The sequence below is a fragment of the Pan paniscus genome, chromosome 13 (assembly GCF_029289425.2).
Source record: "Pan paniscus chromosome 13, NHGRI_mPanPan1-v2.0_pri, whole genome shotgun sequence".
NCBI classification, from domain to species: Eukaryota; Metazoa; Chordata; class Mammalia; order Primates; family Hominidae; genus Pan; species Pan paniscus.
This window is the reverse complement of record NC_073262.2, coordinates 24,368,431-24,388,891: the sequence shown is the minus strand read 5'-3', so window position 1 is coordinate 24,388,891 and position 20,461 is coordinate 24,368,431. Positions and strand designations below refer to the sequence as shown.

At 38.7% G+C, this 20,461-nt stretch overlaps 1 long non-coding RNA gene across 1 annotated transcript; it reads right to left on the bottom strand.

Moving 5' to 3' along the window:
- Positions 1 to 138: 138 nt before the first annotated feature.
- Positions 139 to 19,908, bottom strand: LOC130541270 (uncharacterized). The gene is made up of 6 exons (XR_008955311.1): positions 19,724 to 19,908; positions 18,638 to 18,667; positions 18,390 to 18,465; positions 17,156 to 17,712; positions 3,270 to 4,284; positions 139 to 933 (listed from the first exon to the last, which is right to left on the bottom strand). It is a non-coding gene; the product is annotated as an uncharacterized LOC130541270 (long non-coding RNA).
- Positions 19,909 to 20,461: the final 553 nt, after the last annotated feature.

The window sequence follows — 20,461 nt, the reverse complement described above, 5'->3', positions numbered from 1 at the left end:
ACCTGTATCTGTATCTATATCTAGATCTATGTCTATCTATCTGTAGATCTGATGCAGGATTTTTTGCTTCTTAGTTGAGCTAAATCCGGGTTCTTGTCTCAAACCAGGAAAAATTAGGCATGTGGACACATTGACAGGTGAGGAGGGTGGAATCTATTAAGCGAAAGGAAAGCTGTCAGCAAAGAGAGGGGTCCTGGACACAGGTTTCCATCTCACAAATTGAATACCAGGCCACCACACACAAGCTGGAGGCCAGGCTCTTCCCCTGCATAAGGAGCGAATTTTTGGTGGCTCTACCCTGTCTTTCCAATGTGCGTGCAGGCCCTTAGTCTGAGCCACTGTACACTGCATGTGTTAAGGGATGAAATTTTTCACCATGGGCATGTTTAGGCAAAACCCTGGTGCACAATGACCTGGGCAGGTCAGAGGTTCTCCAGGGACACCCGTTATCTGCCTAGGCATTTGTCTGTCTCTTGCCACTATCATATCTACATATTTTAGTTCCAACTCTGGGGCTAGAAAATTAATCTGTAATCAAAGAACATACTTGCTTTCTGTTGCTTCTCAATGCCCAGGGAGACTGACTAGCCTTTGGGTCTGAATGACAATTCACCAGTGCGGCTCATGGGCCCATGTTGGTTCAGGGGTCATTCTCCATTCTAATTAACCAGGGACAATTAGCAGGGGCAGTGGGACTTAGACTCCTTAGGCACGGAAAGTGAGGAGAGAAGACTGGAAAAGAAATTTACAGGAGCATTCTCCAACAACAATAATCCTGCCACCTAGGACATCAGGATTGCATTTTCAGTATGCATTACCTGGGGCATTTGTTTAAAATGCAGCTTTTAGTGCTCCATCTTTTGACGTGTTTGTTGATGTTGAAAAAATTAATATGACACATTTTTACCTGTTGGTAAGGTTCATACTCTTAACCTGGGGTAAATAAAAAGATATCTGAAATTAATCTTTTCAATATAAAGAGGCATTTTTAGCAACATTTTCTGAGTGTTTTTGTGGAACTAACAAAATGAGAGTGGAAATTCCTTTTTTTTTTTTTCAAGACAGAGTCTCCCTCTGTCACCAGGCTGGAATGCAGTGGTGCAATCTCGGCTCACTGCAACCTCTGCCTCCTGGGTTCAAGTGATTCTCCTGCTTCAGCCTCCCGAACAGCTGGGACTACAGGTGCAAGCCACCACGCCCAGCTAATTTTTGTATTTTTAGAAGAGACGGAGTTTCACCATGTTGGCCAGGATGCTCTCGATCTCTTGACCTCATGATCTCATGATCTGCCCACCTCAGCCTCCCAAAGTGCTGGGATTGGAAATTCTTTTAAAAAATGATACATGAGGTTACACATTTGATTAAAGTGAATCATATAAGAAGTAACCCAAAGCTTAGTTACAGGGTTATTAGGATTTTATTATTCCTGGTAAATATTATTTTAAATTGAAATCATCTTTCATAAGATATTTTCTTGAAACTTCGAGTTTCCCTTATTGTAACCTAAGAGCAAGAGTGAATTATATCTAGCTGTGGACAATAACCCAAGTAAGTCTTTCTGATGGGTACTTTTCAGTGTCATCCTGGTATGACAGCTTGAAAATATTACTTGAAAAACATTACCTGCTTGTTATGAAAGATCCAAAAAAAAAAAAAGAATTACTAGCTCTATTTATTTTTGGTTAAGAAATATAGTTATAAAATTAATTATGACCATCACCTACATAAAGAACTAAAGGGATTCAGTAAAGTCAGTGCTAAAGTTACACATTCATTTGGCAAGATTAAACAATGAAAGATAATCTCACTTTCCAAAATATCAATAAGTTGCCTAAGATCACGCAGCTAAAAAGTGGTAGAGCCAGAATATAAACCCAGGCCATCTGCTTCCAAAGTCCATTAACTCTTCAGCCCACTAGGCTTTTTCATGCATTTTTTTCCTCCAGATCCTCTAAGATCTCTTTCTTAGGAACTATGAAGATCCATTTACAACATTACTAATTATTGAACAAACTTGGATAAATCTAGAGTCAAATCATTTATCCCCTAAAACATGACACTTGGCTATACTTAGTGGGCCTTTGCCAAGTTGTTTCTCCAAGCCTCAGTCTCATCAACTGAAAAAGATGATAATAATGGGCTCTATCTCATTAAAATTCTTATAAGGATCAAATGCATGATATATGTGAAGTGCCTTGCACAGAGGCTGGCAGGTGAGAAACACTCAATAAATCTTAGCTACTACTTATGTACTTACAGAAGATAGACATAACTCAGTTAGCAATAAAGTGTTTAATGTGTGCTCTATCACCATGTGTGTTTTCATTTCTAGATGAATAACAGAGATTTATTTAAAAACACCTAGTGATGTCATAGAAACTTTGGATGTAGTTATGATTAACACTATTATTTCCCCTAATAATTTTTCTTATAGCTGTTCCTTTTCCAAGGATAACTAGGTAAACTAACAAGGAGACAGATGATGATCATGAAGATAGATAAGTAGATAGATAGATAGATAGAGATAGATAATAGACACAGATGAAATAACAAACACATAAATATATAAAAATGAATGCATACAGTACAATTTATAGTCATGCAACTTTTAGTGGAGTGTCTTATGTTTTTCTAGTTGTTTGCACACATATTTTTTTGAATGACAAATTGAGTCCTTTTCTAGTTAAAGGAGTATGCATTTCCCTTCTTAAAAAGGAGTGTACATTGTTTCTCTTCTTAAAAAATACATTTAGAGGCCGGGCGCGGTGGCTCACGCCTGTGATCCCAGCATTTTGGGGGGCCGAGGCAGGCGGATCACGAGGTCAGGAGATCGAGACCATCCTGGCTAACACAGTGAAACCCTGTCTCTACTAAAAATACAAAAAATTAGCCGGGCGTGGTGGCGGGCGCCTGTAGTCCCAGCTACTCTGGAGGCTGAGGCAGGAGAATGGCGTGAACCCAGGAGGCAGAGTTTGCAGTGAGCTGAGATCGCGCCACTGCACTCCAACCTGGGTGACAGAGCTAGACTCCATCTCAAAAAAAAAAAAAGAAAGGAAAAAAAATTAAATTAGTATATTTATATATGCAGTCCTGCAACCTTCACCAGACCTACTTTAAATTTATTCTCTGACTGAAGCCTGGACCCTTCTTACAGCTGAAGAACCTGGAGAAATTTCTGCTTTCTAGAAGGAAGCACTGCTTGGGATATAGAATGTTTAAATGCTGTTACACCTCTCTCAATTTTTAGTTACTGGCTATTTAACACTTACTTCTCCCTGCTTCTGTGTGCTGTCTTCCTCTCCCCACACGTCTTCTTTGAAGGATTCCTGAGCTGCAACTCCTCCCCCATCCTCTTCTCCAACATTCTGAGGTGGTTTCCCTATTATTTCCACTGCCAGCCAGCAGATTTTCCACTTGCAGAAAGGAGATGAGAAAAACTGAACCGTGGTCTAGCCAGCTTGCCTTCCCTGACTAGTTCTTTGTCTGATAGAAGGGAAACTTCTGTCTGCTACAGCATATTATTGCGGAATTGTGCTGTAAACATCCTCCTCCAAGCTACACCATACAGAAAGGCATCTAATGTTGACTCCAGTCTATGTCCCTTGGTACCTGGGCTGCTTCTTGGCATCACAGGTTGAGTTGACAGTGGCTTCCCTTAGTGGGGCTGAAATACATGGCAAAGAGTTGTCATGAGGACCATGTGTTTGGAGAGGGTTGTGTCTGCCTAGGAGTCATAAATGTGACATGTAAGGTCTAAAGTTTCCTAAGAAGTGTTAATATTTAAGAGTAAATCCAGGAATTTGTAAATCAGCGGTTTTACTTTGAACAGAGCTCCAGCCAGTTGTGACATTGTTGAGTAAATTGGCAGCCTGTTTGCTGTTGTTTCCTCTTTTTGAAATTTAACCTCTTGGAAAAACAGCAGCCTGGGCTGTTATATGTCTCAACACAGACCACCAAAATAGACCACTTAAAATTGTTTTTTGATCTGGAGTACCAGTTCCCCTCTAGCAACTTTCTTTTTCTTCTTTTAAATCATTTTGACAGGACATCTTTGCTGGGTGCAATTTCTGTGTCCTTTGAAAAGCTGGGGGCAGAGCATTTACGATGGAACATCCACTCTTGGGTGTTTCCTTGAGCTCACATTGCAAAGAAAGAAAGTTCGTCACATTTTCATGCCACGAATGGATACCTTCTTAAAGCCAGTTCCATGAGGTTTAATTCCATACTTTTCAAATGTCAGACTTTTTAATGTTGTTTTCTGAGCACTTGAGGACTTAGAATTAGCTGTGTTTGAATGATTAACAGTGATAGAGGTAATGATTATAATAATTCAAGCCATTGTTATAAATAATATATGTTTAATATATCACAGCTTTATCACTTTTACATTACAAACAAAAGCTTACCATTTGTTTCAAAAAGAAAAAAATTATCATTTTTACATTACAAAAAAAGCTTACCATTTGCTTCAAAAGAAAAGTTCATAGGGAAGAAGTAGGCTTTGCAAAGAAATCAGTTCTAGGATATTCACACCCTGAACAATATGATGACTCCTGATATTTCTCTTGGATTAGAATTGATTTGAATCTTCCTTTACCACAAGCAACACACTATGCAACTAGCCAGAACCTACATTTTTGGCTTCCTTTTTTGTCTCAAATATCAGTTGGTAGAATTCAATAGAAAAGAGATGTTTGAGACACTTAACCATGTTGGTAAAGTACTGTTTTGTTTGGAAATATTACAAACTGCTGCTTCAAAGTGCTTAATGAATGGGTATGTGTGTGTTTCTGCATATTTTTAAGGAAACTAGAAGACAGGAAATACAAACCTACACATGAAAGAACCATGCCAAATTAAGTGCTCTGTCCTTTTTTATAAAGAAATTCTCTGTCAGGAGTTTGCCAAAACCCTACTGCAAATGAACATCACAACTTCTCCTAAACAAACTGAGAAATTCTGTGAATGGATGCCCAGTGTTTGCATGTGAATTGCCAAGAAATCACTGCCCACGGGATAGAAGTAGGAGAAAAAAAATACATTGAAATGTCTGTATATGAGTGTACCAACATCCTGCAGTTCAGACCATCAAAGTCATGATGATCCCTCATTTATAAAGCCTTTAAAGAGTAGGCAAACAGTGGCTCAGATAGAGGAGGAATTTCATAATATCTAGTTTCTCGTGGAAAAAGAAATGGTGTCTCTTTTCCAAAAACCTGGAAAAATATATTTTAACTTATTTTTCTATCTAGAGTTAGTTCAGTTTCATTTGGGGGCTCAGAAGCTAGAAAATTCCAACTATTAGAATAATAATCTTACAGATTTTTATTTTTAAGGCTTAATGAGAAAAAAATTGGTAAAATATTTTTAAGAAGAATTTCATTGACCATGCTTGTGATAGGCAGTATGCTAACTGCCTTTAATATTAGCCAATAAACTTAATATTTTGGATCCTTATGAGCTAGGTAACTTAGTTCCCGTTTTATAGCAACTTAATAAATTTTTAAGGAGTTCAGGAAATTTGTCTCAAATTATTTAACTAGCCAATGGCAGGTCTGGATTTTGAACAAAATTCTGTCTTACTCGAAATCCTGTGTTGCTCTTCATGATTATATTGTAATGATTCCCTTATGTGAATAATAAGGAAAAGCATAATCTTGCTTGACTCCAAAACAGAAATTAAAAATTCTACTTATGACATAATTTTATCCATGGAACCAAATTAGCATGTATTTGAAAAAAAATATTTTATACCTTCTTCTATAATCTCTCGTGCTATTGTGGTGGCATAAATGCTTCTACTATCTTTACCCTTAATCTGACCAGAGGCCTACAAACATCAGGCATAGATGTGCTGCAACCTGCTTTCCCTTGCTCATGTCAGGCATCACTAGTAGAAAACAGCACGTCTTATAGAGAATAGCCTCAGCCTCATACTTCTCATCACAGTGCTCCAGACCAGCATTACCAATAATCTGAGTCTGCACAATCCTCAAAAACATATTTGCCATTAAAGATCCATCTCATTCTGCACACTGTTATCAGAAGAATTCCCTCAAAATATTGCTTTCATAATTTCACTGTTCTGATCAAAATCAGTCAATGGCTCAATACTGCCTACTACTTATAATCGGGTCCCTTAGCTCCTCCAGATCTTTCCAAAAGCTTCTTCTGGGCCTTTTCTTCTCTTTTCTTTACTCCTATGCTTGGATTTTTACCTCTCCCGCTCTGAAGTTTGCATTGTCTTGCCATTTGTATGTTTATTCTTAACTAAGAATGTTGCTTTGGGCCGCGCGTGGTGGCTCACGCCTGTAATCCCAGCACTTTGGGAGGCCAAGGCAGGTGGATCACCTGAGGTCAGGAATTCAAGACCAGTCTGGCCAACATGGTGAAACCCCATCTCTACTAAAAATACAAAAATTTCCTGGGTGTGGTGGCACGCGCCCGTAATCCCAGCTACTCAGGAGCCCGAGGCAGGAGAAACGCTTGAACCTGTGAGGCAGAGGTTGCAATGAGCTGAGATCATGACACTGCACTCCAGCCTGGGCAACAAGAGTGAGATTCCATCTCAAAAAAAAAATTTTTTTTTGCTTTGTTCTTCTATAGTGAGAAAATCACACCAATAATTTTACAGTCAAATTCCCAACTATTCAACAAAACTGATTTTATCTTTTCCCAAATCCTCAATATAGTAGAAGTTCTCTAATTTGATGAAAGCAAGACCAGTAGTTGATTTGCCAATCAACTACAACAGCAAAAAAAAAAAAACAAAAAAAAAGAAAAAAAATGATCAGAGAAGGAATCTTAACAATGATATATATGCTTTATAAATACTCCAATTTAAAATGTTTAAAACTGTACATTATTTCCTTAAGCTTTTGATTCAGGGGCATGTTTTCCTGTGATTAAGAGTCTGCTAATAGGAATCCTACAGCATCTTGCATACAATTCACCCATAATGCATCCTCCATGATTCCCAGTCTTGGTTTATTTAAAATAGAGCAAGAACCTTCCAAGTATTGTGAGTCTGAAGTCTTCCTATAAATTTTTCTGATTTCTGCCCCTAATTTTTAAAAAGTTTTCTTGGCCGGGTGTGGTGACTCACGCCTGTAATCCCAGCACTTTGGGAGGCCGAGGCGGGCGGATCACGAGGTCAGGAGATCGAGACCATCCTGGCTAACACAGTGAAAACCCCGTCTCTACTAAAAATACAAAAAAAATTAGCCAGGCATGGTGGCGGGCACCTGCAGTCCCAGCTACTCCGGAGGCTGAGGCAGGAGAATGGCATGAACCCAGGAGGCGGAGCTTGCAGTGAGCTGAGATCGCGCCACTGCACTCCAGCGTGGGCGACAGTGAGACTCCGTCTCAAAAAAAAAAAAAAAAAAAAAGTTTTCTTGCAATATTTAATTCATTAGTAATTGTTTTCAGCCATTCGTATTTAAAAGTCCTCATAATGCAATCAATTTAGTTTTCATACCAAAAAAACCCATACCTCACTTTCTGTACGATATTTCATTGATTCATGTTACATGATTTTAATAACAAGTGCCACTCACAGTTTGGAATAAACACACTTGGGCTTCACACTGTTCAAGTGGCTCTAGCAGAGGGGTGCACGCTAGCTCTGAGCAGACAGTATGCTATGACAAAGGTCAGCGTATTTGATGGGGTGAATGAAGAGCTGAATTTCTTCCAGAGTATTGGTTAAGTGGATGGTGAAGAGAGATTCTTCTCATTTATATTTACAGTCGAGACTGTTACTCGACTTTGATTATATACTGCTTTTTGGGCGATAATTATCTTTCTCATGTAAACTGCTATCATTGACTCCAGAGACACTGTTTACAATTCCTTTAGGGTCTTCCTCATAGGAAAGCAGGGTCTTCCTCATAGCAAAGCAGGGTCTTCCTCATAGCAAAGCACAGCGATATTTTACAGAATATATATGTAGTTATATATATAGTATTCATTAAATTTTTTTGGTCCTTACACTCAAATAGCAAGGTAGAAGTGAAGAGGCTTTTTAGAGCTACCCAGAAGAGAAATACTCCAAAGGTTCACAACCTGAAGCAATATACCATAATTTGGACTGAGACAATCATACCACAGAAACTTTTAGGAAACTAAGGGTATGGTTCCTGCATTCAAATGTTGGATACATTATGGATATGATATGGTGTCCAAAGCACAAAATGAATTAGTGGCAACTGGTGTAATTGTTTAAGTAAATACATAAATAACATTTTTTCTCCGCTAAAATGTGAATTAAAATAACATTCTAGGAGTTAAAAAATTGAAATAATATTAAATCATAATTGAATTGAAATAATATTCTAGAAGTTTAAAAATTCTTTAAAACCTTTTTTTAATTGTCTAGTTACTGACAAGTCACTCTATCATTTTCAACTTAACAAGAGAGAAGTGGAAAGGCTGGGAGATTTGTCCAAGGTCACAGATCAAGTGATCTAAACATAGACAACCAACCACAGGGTACCCAAAATGTTCTTACTCAAAAGACTTAATAGCTTTTACCAAAAATAACTACTTCAGTCAAAGAGAAAAGGATAATTGCTACTTCCACAGACAACATAAGAAACCAGCATCATTTCAGCCCAGAAAGCAACATTAAATGACCACCCACACACCCCATCACAGATTTATCTCCTCCAGCTGCAAGACCCTCTTCTCTTTGGCTTCTCATTGACCTAGAAAGAAGAACTAATGAATAAATAAAGTCTAAAACAGATGCAAAGGCAGTGTCTGCATAAAAAGTACACTGCTGTGGGTAAGCAAAAATGCAATCTCTGGGTCAGCTCTTTCCTGCTTACTACTGCTTTAGTCAAGAAGTCCAGCCAGCTCTTTGCAGAGACTGTGGTGATGCCACATCTGCCAATGCAAATACCTGGCTGTGCAGGACAGAAAACCTTAGCCAGGCCTCAAAAAGTCCTCAGCTTAGGCAACAGACAACCTTTGGCTAGCACTAATTTAACTCCTTTTTTTGGTCTGGACAACAAGTGGTTCCTGAGGCAGTCATGATTGAGCAGATGTGTAGTCGTGTCAGATGCCCACACTTAAAAGAGTGTTCTGGCATGAGTGCTTGAGATTCATTCATTGTAGATGCATTTCTTTAAAACAGAGGTCAAGGGTCAGGCACGGTGGCTCACACCTGTAATCCCAGCACTTTGGGAGGCCGAGGCAGGTGGATCACAAGATCAGGAGATGGAGACCATCCTGGCTAACACAGTGAAACTCTATCTCCACTAAAAATACAAAAAATTAGCCAGGTGTGGTGGCACATGCCTGTAGTCCCAGCTACTTGGGAGGCTGAGGCAGGAGAATCGCTTGAACTTGGGAGGCGGAGGTTGCAGTGAGCAAAGATTGCACCACTGCACTCCAGCCTGGGTGACAGAGCGAGATTCCATCTCAAAAAACAAAAAAAAAAAACAACAAAACAAAAAAACCAGAGGTCAGAAACTGGTGGTTCACAGTCCTATTTAGCTTTTAGATGGACTTTGTGTGCCTGTATGGCTGTCTACTTATTCATTTTTTTAAAAAATTTAATTGCCTTTAGATGGGCAGTTGTCAGTTTCTGTGGTGTAAATACTCTAGAGTTTGGGAGAGGTGCAGTATTTCTACCATACAGACGTCATAGAAAGAAACTCAAATGCATGTATAGTGGTCAAATAGAGTAACATAATTAGTGATGTGTTTTAAGTGTTACTTTTTTAAAATAAACTTAATTTCATTGTAAGGTGGTATAATTTAAATTTTCATAATGATCACGTTTAATAATCAGCTCTCAAAATTCCTGCAAATGTAACACTTGGCCCTTGTGAGTCAGGATAAGCCTGCTGCTTCACATGCTTGGATAACATATGACAATAGCAGCCATAGCATATAGTGGTTCAGGCTCTGGAGGGTGAATTTAAATCCCAGCAGTTTCATTTACTAGCTGTGTGAGCTTGTACAAACTACTTAACTACACAGAACCTTGAGTTTCTCAGATGGAAAAATAAGTTAATGTTTATTTTGAGAGTTTATAGTGAGGAATAAATAAAATAGTATATGTGAACGGCTTAGCACTAGATTTGGCACATAATAATCACTCAGTGAAAAATGAACATGTATTTATTTTAACTCTAGGCAGAAATTACTTCATCAGATTCGTTTTGCTGCTACCTCAAAGACCTAACTGCAGCACCTCAAAGAAATGAGAAATTTCATGAGTAGAGGAAGGAAAGGAACCAGGGAGATCAGAAAAGACCAGGATGAAAGGTAAGATGAAGGCACTGAGAAAGAATGAGAATAAAATAGCATCAAAGATACAGAATTAGAATAAGAGAGAGTAAAAAACGCTGTTGCTTCTCCTTGTGCAAACCATGTCTATCCTATCCATTAGAGGTTCATTCTCAATTTCTCACAAAGGTTGTATAATCAATCTCTGCATGAATTACCAAAATCATTTCTTGAAAGTACAGCACCAAATACCAAACACTCCCATCCCACCTCTTTGGCTTGAATAATTAATGTTAGACATGGAACCCACACTCAACCAGTTAGATGCTCTTGTCTTAAAATTTGGAATTCATACCCAGAGACTGAAGTGAGCCAGTGTTGAGTGCTTCCAGTTGGGCAGCTCTGACTGACCATAAGCAAATGAGGAAAGAAAGCCAATCTTCAGAGTTGGAGAGAAACAAAGTAACAACACACAGAAATGAACATCCCTTATCCCCATATAGAAGAAAAGGAAAACAGAAGAGAAATGATGACTTTTCTTTCCTGTGAAGCCTGGCTGTATCCTTTAACTTTGTTTCTATGAGATAAGCCATTTTCCTTACCATAAACTTCCTTTACCTAACTAAGCAAGCTTGAGTGGATCTCTTTTCCTGATAGCCAAATGATTCTTGACGAGATCATCCCTGCTAGTTCCAAAGTTCTGTGAAAATATACAAAAATCACAGTATTTGTAAAATACCGGAAGCTTGAAGGCATGTGATTTTAGCTCCCTTGATTTACATATGATCAATGGAGTCCACAGAAATAAATGACTTGCACAGAGTCCATATTTAACTAGTAATTGAGCTATTCCAAACCTCAGCTTGGCTCAGCTGGGCCCCAGGCAGCGCCATACTCCTCTGCAGTAAAACGAAAATGGCATGGTTCTAATTTTGGAGTGGCAGCATGTTCAAGATGCCCTGACACTGTTCTCAAAGGCCAAATCCCATTTTCTTTTTGTCTGCTGTTTCACTTTATGAATAACGCCAGACCAGAACAGAAGCAGGGAGCTGGTCTACTGAAAGACAAGGTTAAAACAAAGGCTTTGAGGTCAGATCAACCTGTGTTCAAATCCTCACTCTTTCCCTGACAGGTTGTTTGACTATGGGCAAGAGCCATGACTGCTCCAAGCCCCAGTTCATCTTTGAAAAATGGAGATCAATAAAGTTATCTAATTAATTTTTGTTGGAGGATTAAATAATATAATGCATAGAGGTCCCTCAATGTAGTGAACATTCACTGAATGTTAAATTGTTCTTGATCTTAGTATTGTCAGTGATAATTGGTCAGGCAGGGGTCAAGAATCAATTCCAGTGGGTATTTTTGCCTTGAGGTTGCAAAGACTTCTTTCCTCAATGTAAGTTTATATCATCAGTACCAACATCTACATGTTTTTTTTTGTTTTTTCTTTTTTGTTGTTGTTGAGTTGGAGTCTCACTCTGTTGCCCAGGCTGAAGTGCAGTGGCTCTGCCTCCCGGGTTCACGCCATTCTCCTGCCTTAGCCTCCTGAGTAGCTGGGACTACAGGTGCCCACCACCACACCTAATTTTTTTTTTTTTTTTTTTGTATTTTTAGTAGAGATGGGGTTTCACTGCATTAGCCAGGATGGTCTCGATCTCCTGACCTCGTAATCTGCCCGCCTAGGCCTCCCAAAGTGCTGGGATTACAGGCGTGAGCCCCTGCGCCTGGCCTACACATGTATCTTTCTACCTGTTACCAACTGGCCCTTCAAATATACTTACCACACCGTTTCTTAAGGATGTGAATGACTTCAGTCGAGAATATCATTGGGATTTAATGTGCTTTGAAAATGGAAACTTTTACACTCAGTGATTAAAAATTTGGCACTTAATATAATAAATCGTGAATGTTAACAGTCAGCATTAAAACACACGATACCTATTCTGGAGCTTCTATAAGGCACAGCTAACAATAATCACCAGCCTAGCAGTTCAAATCAGGAAATACTGTGTAAGCACAGCTACACTTCATTAATGCAGAAGAACTAAACTGTTTTCAGCTAGAAGGAATATATAATGCAACATAATTAAGTAGAGATTGATCCACCTACAAACTTTAATTGACATTATTACAGCCTTGAAATTCCGCGAAGCAGTGTTTATTAGCAAGATCAAGGTAATCGAGGGCAGTGATTCTCAAGCTCTTATGGCATAAGGATCAACACGAGGACCTTATAAAAAGTATCCTTTCCCAAATCTCCCCTCAAGAAATTCAAATTCAGTGATTCTGTAGTGCTGACCAATTACTTATATTTTTATCAAACTCTGCAGGTAATTATAATCCAAATAATCTTGGTAGAACTCACTTTGAGAAACACTGATCTAGAATCTCAGATTGAGTAACATTTCACATAGGAAGGAAGAAAAGGCTTTGCGAAAGAGAGAGCTCTTCTCAGCAGGCTGGGATGGAATGCAGATCTAAGCCCTGAAGAAAGAAAAAAACCTAAACAACTCAAATTAGGCAGGTATTTTCAATTAGTTGTATCTTGACTCTCACTGAACCTTAGAGGGTAGGTTCTGTGGAAACACCAGGTGTGTTAGTTCAGTCTGTCCCAAGGGAATACAATGTCTCATGTGAAACAGCAGAAGGATAAAGGAATCCCAGTTTCAATAAATCATGCAGTGGACAAGAGAGGTATTTTTTCAATAATCTGTAGATATAAATAATCAAACATACATTTCTGCAATAATGATTACCAAGTACTTATTTTAATAACATCTCACAAATGAAAGGATTCTAAATTCCAGTGGTAATACATTTCATGTGATACACTGTTGTTGAGTCTACCCCAGTCAAGGGAAGCAGCAGTAAAGCTTTCTACAATAGTGGTTGGACTGGTGCTGGAGCATTAGGATTGTAATCTCATCCCTAAAACAACTAACTCTGCAATTTTAGGGAAGTCGTCTCACCACTCTGAATCTCAGAGTGTACTTGATATCTTGAAAGTTCCCTTCTGTTCCAGTGTTCTGCAATAAAGTGCCTACTATGAGCTATGCACTGGAGCTAAGCACTCCACTTAGAAATGAACCTATTTAATCCTCACAATCACCCGATGAAGTATGTGCCCATATGTTAAACAATCTCCCTTTATAGACGAGCATAGTGAAGCACAACAAGGTTAAGTAGCCTGTCCAAGGTCATTGTGATGGTTTATCTTATATGCCAACTTGACTGGGGTACAATACCCAGATATTTGGTTAAACTTTCTGGATGTTTCCATGAGGGTGTTTTTGGATGAGATTTATATTTAAATCGGTGGACTTCTAGTAAAACAGATTGCTCCCATAATGTGGGTGAGCCTCGGCCAGTCAATTGGAAGGAAGCCTCAATAGCACAAAAGACTGCCATCCCAGAGTAAGAGGGAATTCTGCCCGCAAACTGCTTATGAACTCCAACTGCAGTTCTCTCCTGAGTTACCAGCCTGCATCCTCCTCCATCAGATTTTGGACTCATCAAGCCTCCACAATCACGTGAGCCAATATCTTAACATAAATCTCTTTTCACATACTCTCGCTCTCTGTAAATCCAGTTGGTTCTGTTTCTCTGGAGAACCCTGACAAAAACAGTCACACAGTAGTATGGTGGTGGAGCCAGGTTTGGTCCCAGGCAGGCTAACTCTGCAGGTGGAAGATGAGGACTATTCCATGCTTCCAGAGGTTAGCCAAGCATCCCTTTTAAGAATTCAGATGCTCCAGTGAATATAGACTACTAAATAGTATTTGTTCTTAATGGTTTTTCTCTGGCTGTCTGCAGTGATGATGTCATTCAATTGGGCATAATAAACTAATGCAAGCAGTGATTTGGAAGAATTTAACATCATCCAAGTTTGATTACAGTAAATTATGTGTTCGGGGCACATCTCTATCTTTCAGAGTTAAATGTAGGAAGTAACTACTTTCTTACAAAAAGTCCCTTGTTGAAAGAGGAAAAAAAACTTTCTAGATATAAGGTAGTCTGACTTAGTGAGGCAGTTTTTCTCTTCTTAAATGTTTACCTTTCTCTCCACTTAGTAGACACTGTTTTGAAAGTCTTCCAATTCCTGTTTGTAGTGGGTAGATTTTAAAATACCATCACTTTAAAATCTTATCTATTTTATTTCTATTTAATTAAATGATAGTAGGCTCTTTTGCTTCCTTTGTAATGTGTACATATATGTCAATACTCACTTTCCTTCTCAAGATCCCAATTTAATCCTTGACCCTTAGATAAAGGTGACCCTAGAAGCATGGCCATAAACTACCTCAAGAATGGACATCTTCAACCAAGTCAATTAGCAGCAACTGTCCAAATATCTGGTAAGAAGGAAAAAAAGCTAAAGATATCCTGCATTGTTTTTTTTTTTGTTGTTGTTGTTTTGTTTTGTGTTTTGTTTTGTTGTTTTTTGTCTGTTTGTTTTTTTTACTAGAAGTTAGTTTTGGAATCCTACAGAGACGTCAACAAAGATTTAAGAGTCAAGAGAGGCTGGGCATGGGGGCTCACGTTTGTAATCCCAGCTCTTTGGGAAGTCCAGGTGGGCAAATCACGAGGTCAAGAGATTGAGACCATCCTGGCCAAAATGGTGAAACCCTGTCTCTACTAAAAATACAAAAATTAGCTGGGCATGGTGGTGCATGCCTGTAGTCCCAGCTACTTGGGAGACTGAGGCAGGAGAATCGCTTGAACCTGGGGCAGGCGGAGGTTGCAGTGAGCCAAGATGACGCCACTGCACTCCAGTCTGGCAACAGAGCGAGACTCCGTCTCAAAAAAAAAAAAAAAAAGAGAGTCAAGAGAAGCCCCTGCCTTCAAGTGTACTCAGTGTTAAGGACTGCAGGGCCTCCCTGGTGGAGGTCAGCCATGTCCATTATAGATGTGTCTAGTTTGAGCACCTAAAGGTTGATAACTCAGGAAAGGCAGAGTGTCTGTAAATCAAGGAAACACTTAGGAAGGTTCAAGATCAGTGAACTCTTTCTGGTTTTTATAAATAGGTTCATATGCTGTCTGTAGCCTCCTTGACCCAAACTACCAACTCTGAAACATGAAAGAGTAGAGGAAGAAGAAGAGGAAGACTGGGTTGTTCTGTTTTAGACACAGGCTGAGTCATTGCAGCCAGATTCAATCAGTGCAAAAGAGAAGGATTTGGAACAATTTGGTTAGTTTTCTTCCACCCAAATGTCTAGACACCCGAAGGGGTGTGCAGCCCGGCCTCTCGCTATTCCTGTTAAAGGCTTCTCTTCATGGAAAATGTCATTGGTTATATGGTTTGTTTGTATTATCTTTGAACTTAATGTATACTATTCTACCTTTGTCAACATTCATTCCCATTTTCTGTAAGCTTTAAACTATCCCAGATGCTGTGTAAATGTGAATTTGCTGGAATGCGGCTGGCCTCTGTAATCTGGTTGCACAATCACTACTCTCCCTCTCCAAATTCTGTATAAAGTCAATTTTAAGTATGCATTGTCTGGGGCATTTATATCCTGTAGCTTAAGACAGATGCCAAAAGTGTAAAAAGGTAACCTTGATCTATTATTATTGGCGTCTATGCAGCTTAAAAGGAAAATGGACTCTCAAGTCTGAATGCTTATCTGCTGTTCTCAATCACTTAATGCTCCAAAGCGTATGCTCTGAATGTCAATTCTTTAGTTGGCTGTCAAGGTACTTCCCACTAGGCATTTAGCTTCCAGTATGTTCTGTTCAGAAAATACCCAGAGCTTCAAGGATGTCAATTTGGGTATCAAATATATGAATCCAGAGCAAAGTCATCTGATACATAGTTTTCTTCAGCACCATAGTGTGATCACCTTCCCTGTGTCCAAACTCTGCAGAGATACGGTGTCTTGTTTCATAATATTGTGCTTGAAAAAATGACACCCTAAATTGACTATGCAATACTGACAAGACATGGGGATGATAAAAATGCATGGCCCATGTACCTTTTTGCTGAGATTTAGAGATATTCTTCCCCATCCTCAATCCTCTGCCATATTTTAAAATTTTTTTGCTTTTTTATATTAAGCTGTAAACATGAAGGGATGAGGAAAGTCACAGCAAGGAAGAGCAAAGAGAACAAAGCTAATATAGAGAAGCATTAGCCTGGTCTCAGTAGAGAGACACAGTTTTGTGTATTGTTTATGAGTTACCCAGATAGGCTATGTTAACAGACCAAAGAAAGAAGATTTAAAGAAATAAATCTGATAACTTTAGAAAACATAGGGTGAGCCTGGGGAAAATATATTTGCTTTTGTCCAAAACAAGATCAATGCCACCTTTTTAAAAGGAAGCTTTAGAAAAAAGAAAAATCTCTACATGATGTATAAGCTTTCTGGAGCTTCCCAGTATCAATGGCTCTGTCTTTATGCTGGCATTTTAATTGACTTTCCCTCGTTTTTTTTTTCTTTTGTTGACCAATCTTTTTAATGAGCAATTTTGTGTAGTCAATTAGATCTAATTCTATTGATAAAGAAAACTGAAAATAAATGAAGTCCTAAAAGTCCAGCTTAAGCTATTAAATCATTGATTAACCAAATAAAAACTATACATATTTTTGGTTTAACCACTTGTTTAAGTTATATGTCAGCCTTTCTTCTATAGAAGTTGAGAAACTTGATTAATGAAAGCTGTTCTCTGTGGAAAAAAGAAGTTAGTTGTTCCATATGTCATAGAAAGGCTTGATTGGAACTGAGCAGACTGTAATTCTTTCCTTTCTGGAGGGAAATAGGAAATTCTTTCTGCAGCTTTTAGACTCTGATCTCAAAGCTAAATTAATTATTTTTATCTTTAAGATTTTTCTTTATTTGAGACCCACCATAGCAGGTTGCACTCATGACTAGTGGAGGAGGCAGCTGCAACCCTTGTGTAAATTTCAGGATTTTGCACTTACCCAACTCCTCTGAGTAATACGCCACACACCTAAAACACCATTGTTAACAATGTGGGTCTTTAAATCTTCTGAGGCTTCAAAAGCTGTAATCAGTTCAAAACTGTAGCTTGATCAAAGGCCTGCGTGTAAGGAAAAGAATGCTAAAAAAAGAAAATCTTTTGGAAAAATCATAATTTTGCCTCAGGCTAGATCTGAAGTACTAACCCACTGAGTTATACTTCTGAAGTTTAGGAGAGTGCTGTGTTTTCATCTTGGATATAGAAAGGTGGTGAATTGCCTTCAATTTCTCCTTCCTGGCTTGAAAACAAAGCAATTGTGAAAGTCTAATCCAACTGCATTCTAGCCAGTGCCCAGTGAGAAGATGCCCACGGGGCTGTTCAACATCGTAGATTCATTCACTGCCCGTAACTGGCTTGTTGAACAAGGAGGTGTGAGTTTGGCAGTGGGTGGTTAAAGTTAGTATATTTGGCACAGCAGAGAGTTGTCCATCATTGAAAAGAGAGATGATGAATGTTGCTTCTAGGAATCTTCTCCCTCAATACACAATGCAAGGAGGGCTGGTAATGGTGAATGAGGAATATGGCCAGGGATATGGAAGGCCGGACTACTCAGGATTTGAGGAATGGGCTGTATCAGCTCATTCCTAATATATGCTGGGGATAAAAAGATGAGGGGACACACCTGGCTTAATTACTTACAGTATAGTCAGCTTTACATGCAAGTAGATGACTTTGCAAATGAATAAAATATATACAATAATATTTGAACTAGGCCCAGAATTTAGAAGTAATACTGAGATAGGAGTGATGACTTCACTGTTCTGAAAACAAGTTCGAGTTTCCTATGCATTAAGGTAAGATGAAATGTTTATTCAGAATGTACAACTGACAAGAGATCTTCACATTAGTGTACTCTGTCCCTCTGTCCCTTTTATCTAGACTCTAATGCCCTCATTTTCAAGTAGTAAGATAGTGTGTGTGTGTGTGCGTGCATGTGTGTGTGCGTGTGTGTGTGTGTTTTAAGTGAAAAGGGTGGTGGAACAAAAGTTGTTTGTACCTCTGCTTCCCATGTCCTAAGGGAAATAAATTGTCCTTAGCATTCTTTGCTATTACTTCCATTTGTTAGCAAAATTTGACTTTTACAGGCTTATGCTGATAACTAAGCCAGAATAAATGAAGTGAAAGCCATACAGATTCATGACTGAGATGTGTAAGGGATTTGCACAAAAGGATACAGTTTATGGTTTAATTCCTCAAGGAAAGTATCATATGCAAGTGAGTCATTTTTGCATGACCTCAGCTGAGAAGAAGCTGGATTGAAAGAAATTCCAAAGACATGGAAGAATGGCAGTTAGTTTATAAGAGGTATTTGGAAAATCATATAGTTATTCATTCCGACACACACCAAACACCGGATTTCACAATGCAGGAGCAAATAAAAATAAAGAAAGAACAAAACACCAAAAAAGGAGTAGAATCTTACCTTAATAGGTAATGAATTATTAAGTGTATGCTACAAAGGAAAAAAAGGGAAATAGAACAATGTTGTTGAAAAAACTTTATGTGATGATGAAAATGTTTACACCAACGTTATTCAATACAGTAGTCACTAGCCGTATGTGGCTATTGAGTGCTTAAAATGTTTCTGATGTGAATAAATAACTGAATTTTACCTTTTTCTCTAATTTTAGTGAATTTAAACTGTTACATTTGGCTAGTACTTCTATCTTAGCCTGTCTCAAAAATAGCACTAAAGATGAGGAATACCAAATTCTTCTCTAAAATCTTTCACAATTTCATTGGCTGATCTCCACCAAATATCTCCTTTGTATTTTATTTTCCTGTCTTTAAAATGGTGCTTACAATTCATAGTCTCTAAGTAAAAACATTAGTGACATAATATGATTTAAATACAAGGTTATTCAATATAAATGTCCTATTGATACATTTCTAATCTAAGAGGTAAGATATTTGGAAGTTAATTTCAACTTGTATTGAATTACTAAGGGTAGCATAATTACAGAAATGATTTTGAAAAGTTCTGTCTGCTCAAAAAGCTTAAACAAACATAGAAAGATAGATGGTGGGCCAGGTGCGGTGGCTTATGCCTGTAATCCCAGCACTTTGGGAAGCCGAGGTGGGTGGATCACCTGAGGTCAGGAGTTGGAGACCAGCCTGACCAACATGGAGAAACTCTGTCTCTACTAAAAATACAAAATTAGCTGGGCATGGTGGCATGCGCCTATAATCCCAGCTACTGGGAAAGCTGAGGCAGGAGAATCACTTGAACCCAGGAGGCGAAGGTTGCAGTGAGCCGAGATCATGGCACTGCACTCCAGCCTGGGCGACAAGAGTGGAAAAAAAAAAGAAAGAAAGAAAGAAACTCCGTCTCAAAATAAAAAAAGAAAGAAAGATAGATGTTGATATTATTTCAATTAAGTAATGGGAAAATAGATGAGGGGGCAATAAACTCTGACTTGGAGAATGTATTAGTCTATCTTCACACTGCTGATAAAGACATACCCAAGACTGGGTAATTTATAGAGAAAAAGAGGTGTAATAGACTCACAGTTCCATGTGGCTGAGGAGGCCTCATAATCACGGTGGAAGGTGAAAGGCATGTCTTACATGGTGGTAGATAAGGAGAATGAAAGCCAAGTGAAAAAGGAAACCCCTTATTAAACCATCAGATCTTGTGAGACTTTTTCACTGCCATGAGAACAGTATGAGGAAAACCACCCCATGATTCACTTATATTCCACTGGGTCCCTCCCACAACACGTGGGAATTATGGGAGCTACAATTCATGATGAGATTTGTATGAGGACACAGAGCCAAACCGTATCAGAGAGAACTGGGATATTGAAAGACAAAGTTGAATTTGGGCTGAGTGTGACACAGCAGGAAGAAAAGCCTTTCTAAGCAAAATAGTGTGGCATGAGCACAGGCATAGAGGGAAAGTCAGAGCCTTCAGTGCATGATAAATTAGTCTGGTCTGGCTCTAGGGCAGCACATTGCTAGTTAGGACTGGTGGGAAACGTAGGTTGAACTGATTTTCTAGGGGGCCTAAAATGCCCACTATGGATTTGTATTGATATTCTGGGGGCAATGAAGTGAAACTAGAAGGTTTTGGATAAATGAGAAACAAGATAAGATCTGTGATTTTGAAGAATAACTCTAGTGTCAGTGTCAATGAACTTGCAGAGAAAGATATGCAAGGATGAAGATTAATTGGGAGAATATAGAAAGTGGTCAAGCAAAAGGTGGTAAGATTAACTAGGATCCTAATGAAGGATCAATAAAAAGC